At 49.8% G+C, this 22,364-nt stretch overlaps 1 long non-coding RNA gene across 2 annotated transcripts in view; it reads right to left on the bottom strand.

The window, feature by feature from the left end:
• Positions 1-1,620: 1,620 nt before the first annotated feature.
• LOC100340747 (uncharacterized) overlaps positions 1,621-22,364 on the bottom strand; it is a 180,062-nt gene continuing 159,318 nt past the window's right edge. For both annotated transcript variants that reach the window (XR_011384312.1, XR_011384311.1), the window contains 3 exons: positions 17,261-17,341; positions 8,296-10,206; positions 1,621-7,416 (listed from right to left, as the gene is read on the bottom strand). This is a non-coding gene — a long non-coding RNA (uncharacterized lncRNA). The remainder of the gene's footprint in view (positions 7,417-8,295; positions 10,207-17,260; positions 17,342-22,364) is intronic.

Below are 22,364 nucleotides of genomic sequence, written 5' to 3' on the forward strand. Positions count from 1 at the left end.
TTTTCTCTTTAAAAAAAAAGAATGAGAATTAAGGTTGAGCATGAGAAACTTGCAGCTCTTCAGTTCAATCTTTCCAACAATAACTTAGAGATGAGGAAATGGAGTTAAGAGAGGAAATATTCCTTGAACAAAGTCATAAGCCTAACAGGTCTCTCATTCACACCCATTGCTCTACTCTCCTCTTGACCTACCCACTACTCATGGTTGGAGCAAAAGATGAGAAGCAAGAGAATCACCGGGTATTTTCCAAAACACCCAAGTCTTAGCCCCAGTACAAACCTTCCTTGCTGGTCTGGGGAACATGCGCATTTTGAACAACTTCAAAGATGATTCTGATAAGACTCCTCGCATTTGCATTTGGAAACTTGTGCACCAGGCAGCCTCCTCGGAGCAGGAATTCCTGGCTGGAGTCCACAGAGGAACATTTTCAGGGGTTCCTGAGCCTGTGAGGGACATCAGCCTTTCTATGTACATGCCACGTGCATTATTCCAGAAGAGTCTATAATCTGCATTCGATTCCCAAACTCGATCCTAAATCAAAACAAGCTCAGAAACTACTGTTTTGGAGCAAATGTGTTCCTTCCAAAGCAGAAACATTAATTCTGTCTTTTTCAGCCCCAACAGGCCCTGGACACATGTAATTTGAAGGCATTATTCAGGCTGCTCACTCAGCTTGCATTCGAGGACATGATGTTTCCCCAACTTAATGTAATATTGCTATTGGCAAATAGATCACTCTTGGACTTATTGAACTCACCCACGTTTATATCCACCGAGGTAAAATCCTTCGTCAGATTTTTGTCTTTTCATTCTCTCAACTGGCTTTAATAGATTTCTGTCTAAGATCAAAAGGTTGGCTGAATACTGGCCGTGCATAAAGTTTTGTGGGTTAATTAAGATGATCATTAGCTGCCTGAGCTCACTCGGAGCTTCATGATCTGCAGGTAGAGAGCTTACTTGTATCAGACACAGCTGCTCCAGGGGGACCAACCTGTGTGTGCCGAATAGTCAAACAGAAGCAGGACACTCGCAGGAAACACAGCTGCCTTCTAAGCACGGGTCTCGCTGCTCGCCATCCTAATTGGGTGTGTTACTCTTAATTTGACCCCCTTATGCCATTGTGGTAGGAATTTTGCTTTAAACGTTTTGTTTTTCAGCAATTCTATTCTTCCTTATTTTCTCTGCTGACCTATTTCTTTTTCACCAATGATTGCTGCCAAGCATCCACTGTGCCTCTTTCCCTTCGGCACAGCACACATCATTATGTTCATTGGTCCAAATGCCTATTGAGCACCTACTGTGTGCCAGGCAGACGGTAGGCACTGAAGGAAAAAGGGAGATGGGGCTTAAGGTCTGCGTCCTCACAGCCCAGCGGAAGAGAGGTATGGACAAGCACAGTATGCTAAGGGCGTAGGGGAAGGTAGATTCCCTGCCTGCGGGAGAGACAACATGGCATCTTCAACGGTCAGTACAAGTTTTATGGGGAGTACAGAAGAGGTTACTCCAGGCAGAGGGAATGGTCTCTGCTGGGGCAGGGAGGCACCCAACCATAGGGTGTGTCATTGGCCACACCTATTTTTCAAAGCCTACAATAGGGATTATCTGCAGAAACTGCCTCTTTAGGAACGTGAGCAGTCTTGGTGAGGTTGCTTGGTTTGCCCAGAAGTAAACCTACCTTCTCAGCTGCGAGTTTCTACCCTCTCCAAATGCGGATGGTGAAGCCTTAACCCCCAGCGTGATGGAAGCTGGACAGGAAGCTTTGGGGAGGTGATTAGGGTTAGATGAGGTCATGAGGGCTGGGCTTTCACGATGGGATTAGAGGAAGACGAAAGGTCAAGAGCACGCACCAGGAGAGGCCCTGGGAGCACACTGCAGGAACGCAGCAGCGCAGACACCAGGGAGAGAGCTCGCACCAGCAACCTAAGCAGGCCGGCACCTCAATCTTGGACTTTCCAGACTCCAGAACTGTGAGAAATGAATGTCTGTCATTTAAGCCACCCCGTCTGTGGTATTTTATTACAGCAGCAGGAACTAAGACAACTCCTGTCTCAGGAAGCCCCGAGAACTATGCTTGCAATCCGACAGGACTGGGCTTTGGGGACCTGCGATGCCTGTAGCTGAGCTATTTGGGGGTGTCCAAGGCAGGTGAGAGACAGAGGAGGAAGAAGTAGAAACCTTATGTTTCCAATCAGATAGCTGAATGTCAGATACTCTCCCTGTGTTTTCTTTTCTTAGATAGGAGGGCACTGGGACTCAAGAAATAAAGAATCTTGCCCAAAATTGCACATTCATTTATTGGCAGCCTCAGAAATCTCCATTCTTTGATGATTTTATGGACTTAACTCTTCACTGGCCAAATAAAAAAGGCAAATTTTTGGCTTATTGAGATTCTGGAATTACACTATTCTTCTTGGTTTGTTTGTTTTATGAAGGGCACTATTAGATATAAATACATAGTGTGGCAATACCCCCCCCAGCCAGATACCTGTCACTGCTATCAGTTTACAATCAGACAGTTCAAGGAGGAAGCCAGATCTGCAAAGCAACACAATCTCAAAGCCAAGGTTGAAACCTTGAAGGAAAAGTTTATGGGGATAAAGAAGTTATTTTCCTCAAATGAGAAAAAAAAATGTGGTAGAAGAATTTAATCGGTGAAACTGTCTCAATATTCAATTAGCTCACAACTAAATGAATGTTTCTAAAATTCTACATTCAATTATTTTTTTAATAAAATATAGAAGTGAGACATGTAACATAGCAGCAGCTCATATAACGAGGATTTAAAAATATCTGAGAGTCTTAGGGGACTACCAGCTTGATGTAGGCCAACAGCATGCTATGGTTGCCAACACGAATTTAGGTTGCAATGATAGAATTAAAGTGGCAATGGGAGAGGCCATTTCCTTTGGGAACTTCAATTATCCCATTTGCTGAATGAGTAGGGCAGACTAGGTGAATCCTCAAGTTCTCATGAGCTGTGGGAACTCTGTTTCTGGCTAGTTTCAGGTTTTCCCACCTGGGTAGCAGAAGCAATGGCAGGTACATACTGTCTCAGGAATGTACACAGAGCATAAGGTCAAAGAAAGAGTGAAATGTGTTCTGGAAAGCAAATCCTTGAAACAGAGGTGCTGTGAGAAGTCTACACATTACTGCTGGGCTCTCGATGAATGTAATCCTGGGATCTTCACAGAGACCAGTTCAGGTAATGACCCAAATGTAGACATATCCTTGGCCTACCACAGAAAACCAAGAACACTGGGCTCACCACCCATGCCCCAGAGACCTGACTTGTGATACAATGTGGTCAAGGCTATGGAAAGCATGGCATTTAGACATTGACTCTTGAGTCTATAGGGAGTGATAATAGAGGTGAAATAACCACGTTTTCCTTATATTGAGTTTTCAAGAAAACAAGTCAACTCCTTTTAGAATATCAAGATGATGAACAACAGACAATGTGATATGATGGCATTTATACTGTATAAACTTATTTTTTTTATTTTTTTATACTGTATAAACTTATGTAAAGTATTATGAAAAATCTACACTGAATTTCAAAAATTCTTTTGCATCAAAGCAAACTTATATTTTATTTCTCTGGGACGTATTCTGTATCCAGGTTGCAACTCTCATAATTCTCCTAGGAATGTGGAGAACACACATCCCCTAAAAAGCTTGGGGTGGGGCAGGGAGGCCGGGAGAAGAGGGGGAATTCCACAAGGAAGCCCCGCCCTGAGAGCCTTTTCCTTGCTGAGTGGTGCAGACTTGTCAACTTTTTTTTTTTTTTTTTTTTTTTTGACAGGCAGAGTGGACAGTGTGAGAGAGAGACAGAGAGAAAGGTCTTCCTTTGCCGTTGGTTCACCTTCCAATGGCCGCCACGGCTGGCGCACCGCGCTGATCCAAAGCCAGGAGCCAGGTACTTATCCTGGTCTCCCATGGGGTGCAGGGCCCAAGCACCTGGGCCATCCTCCACTGCACTCACTGGCCACAGCAGAGGGCTGGCCTGGAAGAGGGGCAACCGGGACAGAATCTGGCGCCCCGACCAGGACTAGAACCCGGTGTGCCGGCGCTGCTAGGTGGAGGATTAGCCTAGTGAGCCGTGGCGCCGGCTTGTCAACTTTTTAGACCATGGTTACCTCAGCGTTTGTCAAGAATTTTTGCCTTGAGTCAGCCTCCATCACACACCTTTCACATTGTTGCTGCTAGATCATATTGTTGTTTTCATTATTTTGATGACCATAATCCTACTTAACATCACAAGGATCCCGGTCTGGAAACAATGCCGGAGACCATGAGGGAGACCTCCAAGTGCAGATTTGCAGATTCAATGGGCGGAAGCCAGAGGAGGCCCGCATGTATACAGCTGTTATCTTTATGGGATGCCTTCCCCTTTTATTTTAGTTTCATTTTTATACTTTTCTGAATTCCTAACCCTCTAAATTGAATATTTTGTTGTCATAATTTAAGAAAAATTATTTCTTGGTTTGAAACCAGATAAATAACTATTGATGGTACCCGGGGATGTTTTTGCTTACCGCTGTGCCCGTGGTCGATGCTGAAATTGTTTATTTTTACAAGTATTTGGGAGTGTTTTTAAATAGTTGGCGTATGCTGGCATATGGAAATGGAGGATGTGTAGAAAGCCTTTTCTCTATACCAGTGGTTTTCGAAGTGTGGTTCCTGGGCCAGCAGTCTTACCTGGGGATTTAGAGAATAGAAACATCTGCCTATAAGCTTGCACGCACACGCGCGCGGGCACACACACACACACACACACACATACGATCAGACACTCAGGGGTGCAGACTTTTTAACAAGGGCCAGCCCGCAGTTTGCAGGCCCCTTATTTCAGGCGCAGGGAGTCACGAGCTGCTTCACCATGCTAAAGGTGACTTGATCATCCTGATGCCTCCCACTGCAGCCCTGTCTTCTGGGTCAGCACGGGACTAGGCAGCAGCCACGCCCTGAGTCAATCCTTCTGGCTGTCCAGGCAGAGTAGCCGTCCCCTCATCTTACTCAGTCTTCAGCTGCTGCTCTCAAGAGTCAAACTGTACCCGCCAGCAAACGGATCCTGCAGTGGACAGCAACCAGGCACCAGGAGCAGGAATGAGGGGCTTCCCGGCGTTCCTTGCTGGGGTCTATCCCACCTTCCCCTCACCCTTCTTTGGGAAGCCTGGCCCTGGCCCTGCTGGTGCACACTGTTCAGCATGAAGAGAACCCCCTTCCTCCTGGCTTCATCATGGTTCCGCCCCGTACCTGTGCTCACCTGCAGGTAGGTGGGACGTCTCAGCTGGGATGCAACCTGGACACGACTCCTCCTGAACCCCTTATCTGCCAACTAAGAAAGGGAAGACTGATGCTACTCAACACTGGAATTCAGAATTTCTGGTCCTCCACGCCAATCGCTTGGCAGTACACCCCAATGTGAGCGGAGTGTGTTTACAAAATAAACACATGGAGCAAGATATCAATCACCACCTTGTCGTTGCTACAGACGCGATGCACCTGAGTAGATATCGACCATAGCTCAGTCACCATTGAAACTATGGCTACCATGGAGGGCAGACTGCAAATTTTACAAAACGGCCTTGCCCAATGCTCTTTTCCAGAGCCACTTTAAGAATCCCAGTCTGCCCTTTACTCAAATTGTAGCAATCAGCAACCATTCTGCCCCTGGTCTTTTGCAGTCACTGCCAACCCATGATTGAGGCAGTGGGAGGCACTGTGAAAAGATGACCGGCTTCCAGCAGTCCCTGACCCGCTGCTCCCTTGCAGTGCGACCTTGAATATGTTGCTTCCAAGGTCTGGCCTTGGTCTCTCCCTCCTTGAAGCGCAGGGATCAGTTAATGAGCTTTGAGGGCCTTCCCCTTGATAATCATACACATTTAATAAGTGCTGCAAATTTGCTGGTCGCGGGGAGAAAAAAAGTCCCCTGCAAGCCCTGTGAGCCAGGCTGCAGTGTGCCTGTGCCTGGCCCGCCCTTGTCACCTGCACCCATCAGCAGCACCCAGCACAAGGCTCAATTGGGTTCGTGGCTCCTGGGAGGTAAAACTCCTCATTTGCCTGACTGCCCAGCCCGTCCGCCAGCTTTGGCAGGCGCGTTTGGCATTCCGATGACATCTGGCTCTGGCTCCAGCAGGAATTGTCCCCGTGCCTCTGAACGGCTGTCTTGGAGCCTATGAAATGAGAGCTTGGAGTACCAAAGGTTGGTGCTCCTTGCCTCCATCCTGTGAAAGCTGGCGACTCTTCTGCCATGGACGGCCCTTAGAAGAGCCCGCCCCCACTTGGGCAGCCAGAGTTGGACTTAAATTACCTAAAGAGCCTCAAGGCTGGGCCTGGGCTCCATTTGTTTACAAAATAGGCGCTTTCAAAGCCCCTTTACTAGCGACTGGCATTCCCAGGTCCCCTGCTATAGGCTGATGCATAATGCATAAGGAGCTGGGAAATGCGTATTCATGAGGGCGGCTTGGCTTTTGTCAAAAAGAACTGTGAAATATTATGATGGAACAATTTTCATTTCTGCCACATTGTTTTTATAGTGCATTCATGACTGGGGATTGAGGGCTTTTTGAGTTGTGTCTGGTGCAGATGTTGCGGTGCTGAGAGCTGCTTCAGACGTCCCGTATTTTCCAACTTTGTTGCTGACAATTACACGGAGCGGGAGGGAAGGGGGCTCTCATGGGCAGACAAAGGATGGGCGTCCTCCGGTGATCTTGCCCCGAGTCACACGGGAGGGTGGGGTGAGAGAGGGAGGAGGGGGAAGGGCAGGGAGGGAAACAGAGAGCAAAGAAGGGGGACAGGGAGGGGAAGGGAGGAGAGCTTGGGGTTACCTCCTGAGTGCCAGCCCTGGGCTCGGGTTTCCACCCCTGCTTCTCACAGGCTCCGGTGAGGAAGCTGTTATCTCCATTGAACAGATGAGAGAGTGGAGGCCAGGGAGACCGAGCCATTGTGTAGTCTGCATTGGGATCCCCATCTACATGGCCAACTTTGCATGCTTCAACAGCACCAGGTGGCCAGGAGAACGAAAGTCAGAAACACGCCCTGGCTGCAATAATCCTTCTGAGTAATAGGCAAGAGACCTGGAGGTGAGCCGTACCGAAGCTGCCACTGGGTCTTGGGAGGTGAAGAAAATGCCAGAGCCTATACCCGGAGAAGGGCTGGGCACCAGGATCCTTGAGCAGGTGCCATGTGCAGCCACTGAACCCTGAACCCGTCCTGCCCTGCCCAGACCTTGGGGGTCATGGCTGCCACATACAGACCAGTACACTGCATCTCAGGGAGATGAAGGGACTTGCCTGAGGTTTCTGTGCCAGTATTCTAGCCAGTACATAACCGCAAGTCTCTGCTTTGTCTCACTGTGCCACTGGGCTGCCTCCTCCTCCCCTTCCGGTTCCTCAGTCAGGCGGCCATGAGTTCCTGTAGGCAGGAATTTTCTCTTAATTCCCACCCGCCCCGAATCCCCGGGGTTATATAGCCCCAGGCAAGCTCAGAGTACAGGCTCAGCACCTATGCAGTTAAGCACATCCCAGTGATGGACAGGGTCAGGCTTCATGCAAATCCCGAGACTAAGCAGTGGGAGAAGAATGCATTCTAGGGCATTTGAGGACGCAAAGCAAATGAAGAGAACTGGTGCTCAGGGCCCCGGGCCTGGAGAAAGGCAGGGGAGGGCAGAAGACGACAGCCTCCTAAGGCCAGCACAGGCTGAGGATTCAGTGGGTTCATCCTCAAGAGAAGACAAGGCAGGGAACAGGGCAGGGCGTGCAGAGAAACCACACCCAGGTGGTCCCCTCACACAGGCAAGGCCCGGGCAGGGCCCAGAGACACAAGTAGCAGGGAGAAAAGGCAGAACTTGGGCTTGAGGGAGCCTAGGAAGAGAAAAAGTCCCAGAATCAGCGGCTGGTCCTCAAGATGGGGACAACCCAAGTGAGTGTGGGGGTCCTAGAGAAGAAGCAGACACAGAGACAGTAGTTTGTCTCCACGGAGGTTTCCAGGCTGGGAGTTCATCATTCTCCAAACACATCCACGTTGCTCTGCTCTCCCTCCCATGCTCACCTCTTTGTGGGCCTGAAAATCTGTTACCGGGTGACCAGCTGGGACATCCAGCGATCAACCTCTTGGGGGAGGAGGGTGGATCTCACTGCACATCCACCCTCTTCGAACTTCTCTGCCATTCCCCAAACAGACCAAGGTCTTTGCCATCATAGGACCTTGCCTTTCCCTCTGCCTGGAACACCACTGCCCTCCCCTGCAGCTGCGGAGCCAGTACCATCTCCCCCCGCCGAGGTCTCAGTTTACCTGGTTGATTTCCCCTTGGAGCACACTGCTGAGCTTCATGGCTCCTGTCGCGATTGCTATTGTCTTGACTCCAGCTAGAAAATAAAGTCCAGGACAGTAGGACCCAGGTGCGGTCCATTCATGCTCCCGTCCCCAGCATCAGCTGTCATGCCTCCTAGGACACAGACAGGGTGTGGAAAATGTTTGAGAATAAACGCGTCCAGTCACAGTGTGCTTGGCAGGAGCATTAATAAGGCATACCTAAAGAGATTAAAATCAAGCAATTTGCTCTCACACTGCACAGCGCTGTTCTGCCTATTTGAATAAGCAAACCAGGCTAGGACCAAGCAACAAAGCAGAGGAAAAACAGATCAAAGCTCTCAGCAACCAAGTCCAAAGGGTTGTTGCCCTGGCCCTTCTACCCCTCGGAGGTAAGGCAGAGTCTGTGTAGGATTAGAATGAGTGTGGTTTCAAAATTCCACATTCCCAGATCCACACGCTGTAACCAGTAGCCTTAGTTTCCAGATCAGCACCAAGGGGAGGGAAGCCACCGCTACAACATTACGGAGAACACAGAGTCAGACCTGTGCTTTAACCAGGAGTGACTGCTCCCCAGGGGACACTGGGTAATGTCTGAAGACAATTTTGGTTGTCTTCACTGGGGTAAAGACAACAAGAACTGACAAATTCTTTGCAATGGTAAGGCAGTTCCTACAACAAAGGATGACTCAGCCCCAAAAGTCAACAGGATTGAGGTGCCCACACCCTGGTTTTGGGGATTGCAGCTGCACAGAAGGCATCTAAAGCCTCCGTTCTCCACGACCAAGTTCACCAGCAAGCAACAGGGCAGGGTGGGCCCTTCCTGAGTGCTCCCCAGCCACGGCTTTGCCTGCCCGTGCACAGCACCTGCTCCAGCTCTGATGCTTCTTTCCCATGGGGATCCAAGTCCCTCCACCATGTAACAAGCCATGCTTGCTCTCGTGGCTGATGTCCGTCTTCCCCCTTACGCACTACGCATCTGCAGCAGCGCAAACACCGGCCTGCAGCCCAGCTCTTCTCCTTCAACACGGCCCCATCCTCCAAACACCCGGCCCCTTGGCCCAGAGCACTGCCCCCAGAGGACTCAAGTCAACTGACAAAGAAACAGAAGGATTCAGAGGCAAGTACCCCCCGAGTTCTAATTGTGTGGTTGCCCCTTGCTTCATTACCTGTATTTTCTCATCTGTAGAATGGACATGACTGAGTCCATGTTGGAAACCCAGGCGCTCCGGGGCATCTGAGCCACTGCATGCCGCCTGGTGCACGCAGCGGGCATTACGAGGGCCCTTCCGAATGCTCACAGCAAGACCCAAGTATGTTCATTTTGGTGCAAAAGGATTTTCCAGTCTATAGGAAGGGCCTTCAAAAAGTTCATGGAACTTCATGGAATGAAAAAAGTATGCATGGATTTCACAGATGTCATTGTTTTCACGTGCGGAGCTTAGTGAAGCTCTGGCAAGTTCAATTCGAAGTCGAGCTCGCTCTCTCGCCCTTGTTCTCGCTCTCTCTCTCAGAAGAGGCTTTTTGTTTTTGCGTTTAATTCATCAAGAGCCAAGCCCACCGCCAGGTCGAGTGGGAAGGCACCAGGCTTCCAGGTGCGTGTCCGGAGAGAACACTGTCTCCCAGAGCGAGCCTTCCGTCTCATCACTCTCCCCACGCAAACCCAGACGAGCTCTCCTTCCCGCCGTCACAGCGCTCCTGCTCCGTCCTACTTCCGGAGTGGGGATCTGCGCTGTGATACCAGCTTGGCTGCCTGGGAAGACAGCCTTGCCCGGTTCCTACTCAGTCTGTGGCTGTTTGAGGCCGTGTGTAAGCGTAACAACCACCTCGGAAACACAGGCAGGGCAGCTCTGAGCCTCCCAGCTCCAATCTTCTGAACACCTCCTTGGGACTCTACACGCAGAATTGAGACGGGGAGAAACAGGGTTTGACTCACAAAGTAAACCTGACTCTGGAGCTCACCGCGTACCCATTAGCCCAGCGCAACCACAGGCTACCCCACCCAACTCCCAGCAGGAGGCTCCCAAGCTCTCACCAAAAGAGCCCCGTCAGTGCCATTAGCTCTCCTAGCCCATGTAAATGCCCAGAGCAGCCCAGTCCGACCCATATGTGACCTCCTGGGGATGCGGCAGAGAGTCACTCCGCCATATCTGAGTGTGTCGCATGCAAGAGGACCAACAGCGCCCATGCAGAACACTGAGCCAGCCACAGCCGCCGTGCTACAGGCCAGGGGTGGGGGGAACTGAGCCCCAGACTGAGAACACAGCCGTTCCTCCCCACCCTGATAGGAACCCCTGTCCAGCTCCCTTCAGTGTTCAACATCAGCCCCTCATCAGCGTTGTCTGGGAGAAAGTCGGACCTCCCCTTAATTTCTAGCACAATGGGCCGGCACCGTAGCTCAACAGGCTAATCCTCTGCCTGAGGCGCTGGCACACCGGGTTCTAGTCCCAGTTGGGGTGCTGGGTTCTGTCCTGGTTGCTCCTCTTCCAGTCCAGCTCTCTGCTGTGGCCCGAAAAGGCAGTGGAGGATGGCCCAAGTGCTTGGGCCCTGCACCCGCATGGGAGACCAGGAGGAAGCACCTGGTTCCTGGCTTTGGAGCAGCACAGCGCACCGGCCCTAGCGACCATTTGGGGGGTGAACCAACGGAAGGAAGACCTTTCTCTCTGTCTCTCTCTCTCTCTCTCACTGTCTAACTCTGCCTGTCATAAAAAAAAAAATTCTAGCACAAATGAGTCAAGGAACTTGGGGTCTGCAACAGAATGCCAAGGGGGGCTGGTGGCTCCGAGTGGCAGGAACACCATCGTTCACCTCTGGGCCACCGCGCCTGGTCCAGAAGAGACCAGGGCACAAATCCAGCGTACCCCACGGTCACCCAGGGCCTCCTCCATCAGATTCACAATGCTCTGCTCTATGGCGTTCATGAAGAAGACCCACGTGGAACGAAAGTGTTGTGGGCACCCCTGTCATTGTTGGGAGGCCACCCAGAATGACCTTCTAGCTTCTCTTTGTGTGTCAAGGCTTAGTCTCAATGGCAGGAAAGGGAGCGTTATGTCTGAGTGTTTGTGTCCCCGCCGAACCCACTGGTAACAACCCAGGTCTCCAATGTGAGGACGTGAAGACGGTAGGGCCTCTGCAAGGTGATTAGTCCCGAGGGGGGAGCCCTCGGCTGGGACTAGCGCCCCCTGTGGAGGCATTCCTCTGCAAAGCAGAAAGCTGGGTTTGGCCTCCCCAGCCATCAGAACTGTGCGTATGGTGAGGTTCACATGCCAGAAGGAGAATTTGCTTCGTGCTACTCCACAAACTGACACAAATAAGCCAAACAGAAAACAGCGTCGACTCTGATCCTCCACCATGTAACAAGCCATGCTTGCTCTCGTGGCTGAGACTACTCACCCTGGCTATGGGGCTTTTCTTAAGCAGCCAGGGGAGACCAAGCAAGGCAAGGGAGTGCGGCATTTCATCACAAAACAAACCCACCGCCAGCACGGATTTTCCAGTGGACTTCATGTGTCCCGGGGCCACTGCCTCATGGGATCGGAAGGTCCCAAGCCCTCCCCTGGCCCAGGGACCTTGGGAGAGGAGACCCTTCGAATCTGATGCCCGTTAAGCCTTTCCTCCTAGGCTCCCGAGTCTTGCTCCAGAACACACAGGAGCTGTAGCAACGTGCTCCTAAGAAGATCTCGCTAAGACGCACGGCTCTCCGGAGGTGGAGGACGCAGCCGGGTTCCCAGCTCTGGAACAAGTGGTCAGGGAGTGCAAGATCCCAGCTCTGGAACAAGCAGTCAAGTAGTGCAAGACACAGAGGGCTGTAGCCGGGGTTTGTCCACAGGTGCGGGAATGACAGCTTGAGGAGGCCAGCTGACAAGAGCAGCCGAAAAAAAAAAATGTCTCTCAGTGACTCAGAGTGAGTCTAGCCACAGCTAAATCTGATCCAACGTAACACGTGCAACGTAATCCAGAAACAAGCAAACAGCAGCAGACACTGTCTTCGCAGAGCTCGCTGAAGGCAGGGACAGTGGCGCTCGCTGGCTACACCCTGCCGGTGGCCCGCACCTGCTCTGTGCCTCAGTGTCCCCCTGTGTGACACGGGGCCTGTGTTGTCCTCTGCTCCTGTGCTGTGAGGATCGGAAGACAATTCAAAATAGGTGACAGAAAAAAACCCTTAAATATTGAGGGGACTGCAAGCAAAAGTTGTAGGACTGCTTACTCAGGAAGCCTCCTCGTCCTTCCTGATGTCCGTGGCTTGAGCATGGCTCCTCCCGCGGCCTTGTGCAGGAATCTAATTCTCAAAGTCGCATGTTGGGGCCAGCGCTGTGGTGAAGTAAGTTAAGCCTCCGCCTGCGATTCTGGTATCCTGTATGAACGCCGGTTTGTGTCCCAACTGCTCCACTTCCGATCCAGCTCTCTGCTATGGCCCGGGAAAGCAGTAGAAGATGGCCAAGTGTTTGGACCCCTGCACCTGCATGAGAAACCCAGAAGAAGCTCCTGGCTCCTGGCTTCAGATCGGTCCAGCTCCAGCTGTTATGGCCTCCTGGGGAGTGAACCAGCAGATGGAAGACCTCTCTCTCTCGTTCTCTAACTCTGCTTCTCAAATAAATATATGGATCTTAAAATGTTAAAGGTCCTAAGTGGGCAGAATCCTAATCTGATTGGTATTGACAGGAGAGGTCTTTGGGACCGAGCTGGAACCGGATTCTTCCATCAGAGTGGAGGCCCCATGATTGGATTCCTGTGACTCAGTAAGAAAAGGAAGAGTCCCAGGCACACATATCCCTGTGGTGATGTGATGCACCCTGGGGTGGGGTCCTCTTTGTTATTGTTTGATTTTACCTTGGCATCCCAGCAGGTCTTCATATACATCAAATAACCAAACAAATGCATCAAAGTAGGTTCCATGATGTGTCAAACTAAACAAAGGTGTCTGCGGGTTCCATAACCACAGCTGTGTCTTTTCGAGAACATTTTCTCTTCCTGAAATTTACAGATTAATGAAGGTGACTGGTATTTATCCCATTTCTTGGGGCTATGGAATCTTCCCTTAGCTACAGACAACTTACAAAATATCACTCAGGCATCCTGAAACATTTAGCGTTTTTATTAGGTTTGCTCTGAGAGAGAGAGAGAGAGAGAGGGAGAGAGAGAACCTGGGTTTGTCTGCGGTTGTCCAGCGGCCACATTTCCATAGGCAGGGCCTGCCGCTGGAACTGCCGCGTGGATTTTGGGAGAAATGTGAGAACAGTGAGTTCAATGCCGTGTTGAGCCAGTAGCACAACAAGTGGCAATTATTAATCCTTAATTATGTGGAAATCTAAAAACCCAGGGCCCTTTATTTAAAAGGCCAGAGGTTCCCAGAGAGTGTGTGCTCTACAGGTATTTGTGTTCATCGGACAAAATCATCTCCTGCTATTTGTGCTACAGGCCGCTTCGCTTTCTCCAAACTTTTGGAGGACAATGAAGTTCACAAAACAGTACTTTCTGAAATTTTGGTTTTGATTGATTGATTGATTTTGTTCCATGTCCCAGATTAAATTTCTCTCCTTTTCCACGGTGAGCTTTGGCTGACAGCATCGTGAACTTGGTTAGACACCCATTTGGCAGGGGAACAGGTGAGCAGCACAGAGTCATGGTGCAAGAATGAAGAGCGCAGCAAAAACGGAATTGTTTAAAGGCCCAAGCTGATTAAACAATTATTCTCTTTGTGGTTCATGTTTTAGAGGAGATAACATTTACTCTAGGCTGCATTTTTCATCTCAGAAACTCGTCTGTCTCTGCCGGCCGCGTGTCGACCCCCTTTCGCTGAGATGAAATTCCACCCCTCCTGGAACACTTTGGAGAGAAGTTCCTGGGCCCTGGCCAAGCGAGCAAGGCTTGCACGTTCTGCCCTCATCCTGCATCCAGCCCTAATTTCCAAACACCATCTCCTTTCCCCGATAGCCTGCTGCACTCCGCTGCTCCTCTCCTCACACTAATCCACGGGTCAGGACTCCTGCACTCTCTAACATTTACCAAGGGTGAGGATGAGATGGCCTCCTGCTTTAAATGGCTTTCCAATTTCCAGGGCCATTATTCAGCTCTGCACACAGATATCCCCACAGTCCTGGGGTGTGGGCGGCAGTGAAGTAACGGAGCACATGTGTGAGGCCGAGAGTCCAGGCTGCCAGCTTCCCCAAACTGCAGGTTTGGGAATTAAATTCCAGGAGACTGGGGTGTGGGGGGCCAGATGAGGCCTACGTGTTACTGAGCTGCTCCAGGAAACCGTGATAGTTACACACGTCTCCATGTGTGTAATCAGACACTCGAGGCCTCGGGGAAACATGCGTGTCTTCGTTGAGACAAGAGGAGAAAATCATGGGATGGGTACTTCTCTCTTTTTAAAAAATATTTACTTATTTATTTGAAAGGCAGAGTTACAGAGAGAGTTAGAGAGAGAGAGAGAGAGAGAGAGAGAGAGATCTTCTATCCAATAGTTCACTCCCCAAATGGTCACAAAAGCCAGAGCTGGGCCAGGCTGAAATCAGGACCCAAGCACTTGGGCCGTTTTCAACTGCTTTCCCAGGAGCCTTATCAGGGAGCTGGCGCTGAAATGGAGCATCTGGGACTTGAACCAGCACTCATATGGGATGCCAGTGTCACAAGCAGCAGCTTAGCCTTAGCCAGCCGTGCCACGACTCTGGCCCTACAGAGACTTCTTCTGAGATCCCCAGGCAGATCAACCTCAAACCCCATTCAACCAGAGCAAATCCAGCCGTGGAATACAACGCCGTGAGAAGACCCAATCCTGTGATCTCCCTAGACAAGAGTTTTCACACTCAGACTTCATCGACGTCTCTGTCTCCACCAAGAGCAGAACTGTAGCTCTAACGCCTTCCTCGAGAGGATGAGTGGATTAATGGCGTATGGTGAGGTTCACATGCCAGAAGGAGAATTTGCTTCGTGCTACTCCACAAACTGACACAAATAAGCCAAACAGAAAACAGCGTCGACTCTGATCCTACACCTCATTGCTGCAGAGTGACTGGGCCCGGTCGTGTCCCATCATCTGGGACTTCACAGAAACTCAGGATCTCCGTCGTCTCCACCCAGCTGAATCGGGATCTGCAGTTCAACGAGACTCTCATTTGAAAAGCACTGCTCTACAGAGCATCTGATAATCCACAACCCAGCGAGAGGAAATCAGAGCTTATTTCTGGCCCACATTCAGCCCCTACAAGGCAATGATTTTACTGGTGTCCCTACCCCAGGAGACCCTCAACTGATTGGTTCTCAGTGGGCCACAATAACCGTGACTGAGCCAGGTGGATGCCGAGAGCAGGGGTACAAGCACTTGGACCATCTTCTGCTCCTTTCCCAGTTGCATTAGCAGGAAGCTGGAACTCAAGTGGAGCAGCCAAGACTTGAACCAGCACTGTGATGTGGATGCCAGTGTCACAGGAGGTGGCTTAACCAGTGCCCCCCAACCCCCACCCCCACCCTGTGCTGGCCCTGCTTCTCACATGCTCCTCACTCATGGTCTGCATACACTGGACCGTTCACTTCCGACTGCAGGAAACGCGCTCCTAACTCTTGGAGTTTGCTCGCTGGTTGGCGCTTTCTTCCAAGCCCTGTCTGAGACCCTTTTGCTTTTAAGCTGATGTGAATTAAAGATTCTGCCTCTCTAATAAAAGCGTCTGCTTTTCCCTGTTTCCTGTGCATTTTAAACCCCTTTTACTAGTGAGAACCTTATCTGAGTTGCCATCAAAAGCTTCCAGTGCAGAGCCAGGACACATCCTGTGTCACACTCTTGAACTTCCTCCTGACACAGCTATGACCCAACTTGTGTTACACTCTTAAATGTCCCCACGCCAACATTAACCACAATCTTTCCTGTGATCACTATGTCCTAAACATCAGTGATAACAGAGCATAAACTCCCTCTTGCTTTCCCAGTCATTGTTCTCAAAGTGGAGCAAAGGTATCTCTTTCTGGCCAGGCGTGGCTTTATTGCAGATCAACGTACAACAAATCAAACACAAACTCCACTTTCTCAAGCTGTTGGAGGGGAGGCTGGGAATGTGACAGGCAGAGAACACACAGGACCACTTTCATGGGTGTCTGCTCTTGCAGGATACGTGAGAATCTCAAACAGAAGAGGCGCGATGCCATTAGCTCAGTCGTTCCTCCTGGATGAGAGGCCCTCCTTCCCTTCCCCTCTCCATCTTAGTCCTGCCTCCATTGGCTGGGTCTGTCCACCCTGACAGTCCACTTCCTGTGCCCCTGCCATTCCTCATACCACGTGGCTTCTTCCCAAAATGTCCATCAAAATGTTGGTGAACTTTCCCCTTTGCCCCCAACCAGGAGGTATGTGACACAATAGAAATTGTGGACTTGGGAGTGAGAGGCCAGTGATTTAAAATCCCAGTCCTGTGTCCTTCTTGTCTGATCCTTTGGGCACTCATCTACAGTCTTTATAGCTGTATTTTGTCCTCATCATTGTGCATACCATACAGGATTGCTCTCCAAGTTCAGAAAGTTAGCCCTTATGGGTGGGTGCTTGTGGTTAAGACACTGTGCGGAATTAAAGAATCCAACTTCAATACCTCGCTCAACTCCTGGTCCCAGCTTCCTGCTAATGGAGGGACAGCAGTGACCGCTGGAGTGACTGGATTCCTGCCACTCATGTGTAAAATTTGGACTGGGTTCCTGTCTCCTAGCTCCAGGCTGCCCTCAGACATGGAGGGCATTTGGGGAGTGAAACAGTGAATGGGAGTTCACTCTCTCTCTTTCCTGTCTCTAAATGACTGCAAAACAATAATGGAAAAGTTACTTCTTGTAAAGCCTATCAAAGGGCAGTTAGTGCATGATAGCTGCTCCCGCTCTCCCCACCAGGCACTACTGCGCGGGTCCTGAGTCTTCTTTCTACATCACACCTGCCTGAGGGCAATGGGGGGCTGACAGGGGCCCAGCTTACCTCAGGGGTGATATCAGATCCAGCTCCTTCTCACCTCTTGTTCCTTCCAACTGTCACAGAGAAGGCACAAAAGAAGTCATCCTAAAAAAACAGTGAGTGTCGTTCTAAATCTCAGGAGGGAAAACGTATTGTGGAAGGAAAAACAATACCAGAAACACCACCTGACGTTCGAAACATCAGGGACATCAACCTGCACCCCTGACAACCCACGTGACTCAAGCCCTCGGAGATTCTGTTTCCTCACCCAGAGGAGGGGACGAGCAGGGCTCCGCGCAGAGGCTGCTGTGAGATTAAGTAAATGTGTTTAAACACCTAAAACAGGGAGAATCTGTCGTCTCTCCTGCCCTTTCAAAGAGGGTTGGACATGGTGGGGGCCGACATCACAGTGCGCTCCTCGGGCAGCGACAGCTCCTCCTGAGCACCCGCGGTCAGGAGCGAGCACTTGAGCTATTCATTAGCACACATCCTCCACGACAATGCCATTTCAATGCTCCCCAAAGAGCACCTGTTATCTGTCTGCAAATTGGACCCTCCTTGGCATAAATTATCAAGAAGTACTTTCCATGTGTCTGAAATGAAGGAGCGTGCTCCAACCAATGAGGAAATATTAAACAAAACAGAGAGCAGAGAAAGCACAGGAACACCCCACGCTGTGGCTTTAATAGTTGATCAATTGCAGATCAAGAGCTTTCATTTCTCCTCAGCTTTGGGTTGACAGCAGGAGCTGAGTTCCCACTCTTTAGAGATGATTGCTTTGGTGAAAAACAAAGGCCCCATTCACCGGAACTTAACCAGTAAGTACCCTCAAACCTGGGGCTGTCTCCCAGGGAAGTATCCAGATAACAGAGAACTCCATCATGGTGCTGTGTGATGCCCGAATAACAGGGCCATAGAGCGACCCATCACTGCTGGGTTACGTGACCTATCCTGTGTCTCTGGAAACATCATGAGAGCACAGACATGAGGGTACTGGGTAAAATTTGTTCAGTGAATTTCCTTAGACAAACGAGTGTCAGTCAAACCAAAGCTGACCTCTCCTGCAGACCTGGCATCCATGGCTGAAGGTCATGTGAAGGTTATGCATCTCTAATCCTCCGAGGCCCACCAGATTGCCATCTTTTCTTTGAGTCCTCCTATGATTTTTTTTGTGGAGGAGTAACTTTGCAATAGGACTAATCACACTTCCTCTCGTTCTGGCCAGAGCTTTTTCTGGATCATACTTGTCCTTCTTCATTGCACAGCATTTGTACCCCTCCCCCACTGAAAGCAACAGAGTCGCTGTCCACCTTACTGGTGGACATACTGAGAGAAGACGGGGGAACCTGAAGATACCACATCCACTGGAGTCCAGAAGACCAGACTGGAATTGTGGTTCTGGCAGGCAGTAACTGAAGGACCTTCAGCAAATGACTTAACTTTTCCATAAAATGACATAGAGTCAACTCTTTATCACTGGTGTCTGCATCCATGCATTCAACCAACCGTGGATCAAAAATATTTGAAAATTATTTGCATATGTACTGAATCCTGTAACGACTTTTTTCTTTATCATTATTCTCCAAACAATAATGTACAGCTAGCTATTTTATATAGCATTTACATTGTATTAGGTATTATAAGCAATCTAGTCATGATTTAAAGTGTATGGGAGGATGCAAATAGTTTAGATACAAATATGATGCCATTTTGTATGAGGGGCTTGCTCCATCAGTTTTGCAATCCATGGGGGTCCGAGAATCACTGCTGCATGAACACAGAGCTCCCTCCAAAGGTGTTCATTCATTATTCTATTAATATGAGTTTTCATCGAGTGTCTTACTTTCCAGTCGCTCTTCTAGGCACTGGAAAGTGGACAGGACAGACATGGTCTCTGACCCTGTTCTGGAGAAGTGTAGAGAGGTCACCTCTTTGAACATTGCTAGTACCTGGAAGTAATTCAAGAACTATACACTTGGTTCATCTGTGATGTTGAAGACCATGCTTGGACAAAACCCTTGCTCCACAGGTAATGGGAAAATGGGTTAAGAAGCTGCTTCTGCATTAGCCAGAGTGAGATCCAACACACTTTAAGCAACATGATCATTTATCCACCTGGTTGAATGTAATTCAGTCCAACAGTTGTGTCATGTGAATTCATGGGGTCAAACCTAACTCTACCTTTGGGGAATAGCAAGGAAAACATGTCCGATTCTTCTGGGATGGAGGAAGAGTGAGATAACAAATAGTGAGATAAACATAAATATGAAACCCTTGGAATACGCACATAAAAGACTGAATTACAAGGCTGCACAGAGGAATGGTGAGTTCTCAAGTTAGAAGTGGCCTCCTTGGGGCCGGCGCTGTGGCGCAGCGGGTTAACACCCTGGCCTGAAGTGCTGGCATCCCATATGGGAGGCAGTTCGAGACCTGGCTGCTCCACTTCCCATCCAGCTCTCTGCTATGGCCTGGGAAAGCAGTAGAAGATGGCCCAAGTCCTTGGGCCCCTGCACTCGCGTGGGAGACCTGGAAGAAGCTCCTGGCTTCGGATTGGAGCAGCTCCAGCTGTCGCGGCCAATTGGGAAGTGAACCAGCAGATGGAAGACCTCTCTCTCTCTCTCTCTCTCTGCCTCTCCTCTCTCTGTGTAACTCTGACTTTCAAATAAATAAATAAATCTTTTAAAAAAAGAAGTGGCCTCCTGGGAACAGCCCCACCTGAGCAGGTGTGTGTGTGTGTGTGCGTGTGTGTGTGTGTGAGGAAGGGTAGTTTAGTTGCTCAGTGGTGTTCAGAGATGGGTTTGCCCTTGAAAGAGGGGGGTGTGGACCTTAAAGGGAGAACACCACTGAGGCGACGTGGGAGGCACATGAGCTTGCCACTTGCATTTCCTGCGTTTCCCAGGGTGCAGTTCTACCGTCAGGACTGACCTCTTCTAGCATGAAAGAAGAGAGCCAGAGAAGGAAACACCACTGGGAACAGCGGGTTTTGGCCTCGGAGGGTGAGGGGTCACGTGCTGAGTGGCCTTCTGAAGCAGGATCTGACTTCACAACATTCAGAGCACAGACGCCAGACACGCTGGTCTGAGGTCTCTGCGAGGGCGGACAAGTGAGAGGGTGCTGGGCCCCGCCGGTCCGCAGCAGCGGGAAGAGAGGCTCAGCCCAGGCCTGGCCCCGGAGCTGGTGGGGATGCAGCGCTCCTGCGCTCCTGAGCTCCCCTTCTCTGCAGGAAACCAGGATTAAATTCTCCCTGACATCACCAACAGTCAGCACTGAACTGAGCAAAGGGAGTGACCCAGCCCGGGCTCCCGCTGCCTGTCTGCCTGTCAGCCTGTCACAGTCCTTCTAGCTCACAGAAGTTGTACCTTGCAGAGAGCGACAGGAGCTAGGCAGAAGGAGTGATGGACCAAGGACCAACATGGCATAATAAAACACAAGGCTCAGTCTTTTTATTTTCCTCGCCTGTCCCTTCTGTCTCTGTCCAGTGTCACTAATGAAGGCTTGAGAGCATCACCGTGAACAACAGAGTGGAATTCAGCAACAGGTGGGCTGTGAGCATCTGCCCTGGCAGGAGGCTGTGTCCTCCAGTGCCCGGCCCTGTGGGCTGGCACCCCCAGAAGGGGCCGAGGGGTGGCTTGTGACTGAGTCTCCAACCCTCTCCTCTCAGAATCTCTTTGCCTCAATTTCCTCAAGTGCCTTCAATTAATCTCCACTCTCAGACAGTGTGCACTCAACAGTACGATGTGAAGGGAAATGGCTTGATCACTGTCCCAGGCTGAATTGTGTCCACCGTAGAACTCACATGGCTAAGGTCCCAATCCCCTGGATCGTAGAATGTGGCTGGGTTTGGAGAGCGGGTCTTCATTGAGGTAATAAAGTGGAAATAAATTGTTGGAGTGGACCCTAGTCCAAACAGACTTGTGTCTTTATCGGAAGAGGAGACTAGGATGCAGATATGCAGAGGTTGAGGGGCAACCAAGTGAGGAAATAGAGTGAAGGCAGAGATCTGCAAGCCAAGGAGAGGAGCCTTGGACAAAACCAGTCCTGCTAGCCCCTACATATGGAATTTGCGGCCTCGCTTAAGCCACTGTGTCTTGGCAGCCCGAGCTGACCAATACAGTGACCGACGCTGGTCAGATCTGAGATAAACCATCTGAACCTCACACACTCAGACTGATAAGGAGTATTCCAAGCTGAAGCCAACCAGGTCCTCACAAGCACACATACAAATACAAAGGACATCACTCATTTCATCTGTAACTGGCAAAATGGTATACTCAGATCTCCCAAATGCCCAGTCTTCTCTGTGTTTACCTTTTTGTTGTTGTTATTTATTTTCATCTACTTGAAAGACAGAGAGAGTGAGGGAAATCTTCCATCGGAGGGTTTAAATATCTACTACAGCCAAGGCTGGTCTGGACCAAAGTTGGGAGCCAGAAGCTCCGTCCCAGGCCGCCCACATGGAGACCATGTGGCAGGGTCCCAAGCACTTGAGCCATCATCATCTGCTGCCTCCCAGGATGCATTAGCAGGAAGTTGGAGCAGAAGTGCAGGTGCCAGGAGGACCTGAACTGGTACCCTCACTATGGGACGCAGATGTTTCAACAGTGATTTCACTTGTGCCACAAAGATGCAGATCGCTTCTCAATACCTTTGAGGGAGTGAAAATGGAGCTCTTTGATGGCTTAGCTTGAAAAATAATATTTAGTACATGCAAAATACAAGGGTACCTCCAAAAGTTCACAGACAAGGGAATTGAAAAGTAAGGTTACTTGGGTGCAAAAAAATTGGAAAGTTGCACATTGTTTTCTCAAAATATGCATTTTTGTGAGCTTTTTGCTTGGATTTCAAAAAAAGTGTTTATACTAAAATAAATGTATCTTCTAATTTGATTTTCCACGACTTTTTTGAAGTACCCTCACGCTTGCTCAATTTGACCTAATAGTCAAATTGCTCATTTGGGGAAGTGGCTGATACAGTTCCTTTTTAAAAAATTTTTTTTTTATCTCCAAAGAGGCCTTTCATTTAAGGAATACAGATTTCATGCATTTCATAAGTACAATTTTAGGAATATAGTGATTCCTCCCACCATATCCGCTCTCTGACCCAGTCTCCTACTCCTCCTCTTCCTCCT

This window comes from Oryctolagus cuniculus, chromosome 18, assembly GCF_964237555.1.
Source record: "Oryctolagus cuniculus chromosome 18, mOryCun1.1, whole genome shotgun sequence".
Taxonomy (NCBI): Eukaryota; Metazoa; Chordata; class Mammalia; order Lagomorpha; family Leporidae; genus Oryctolagus; species Oryctolagus cuniculus.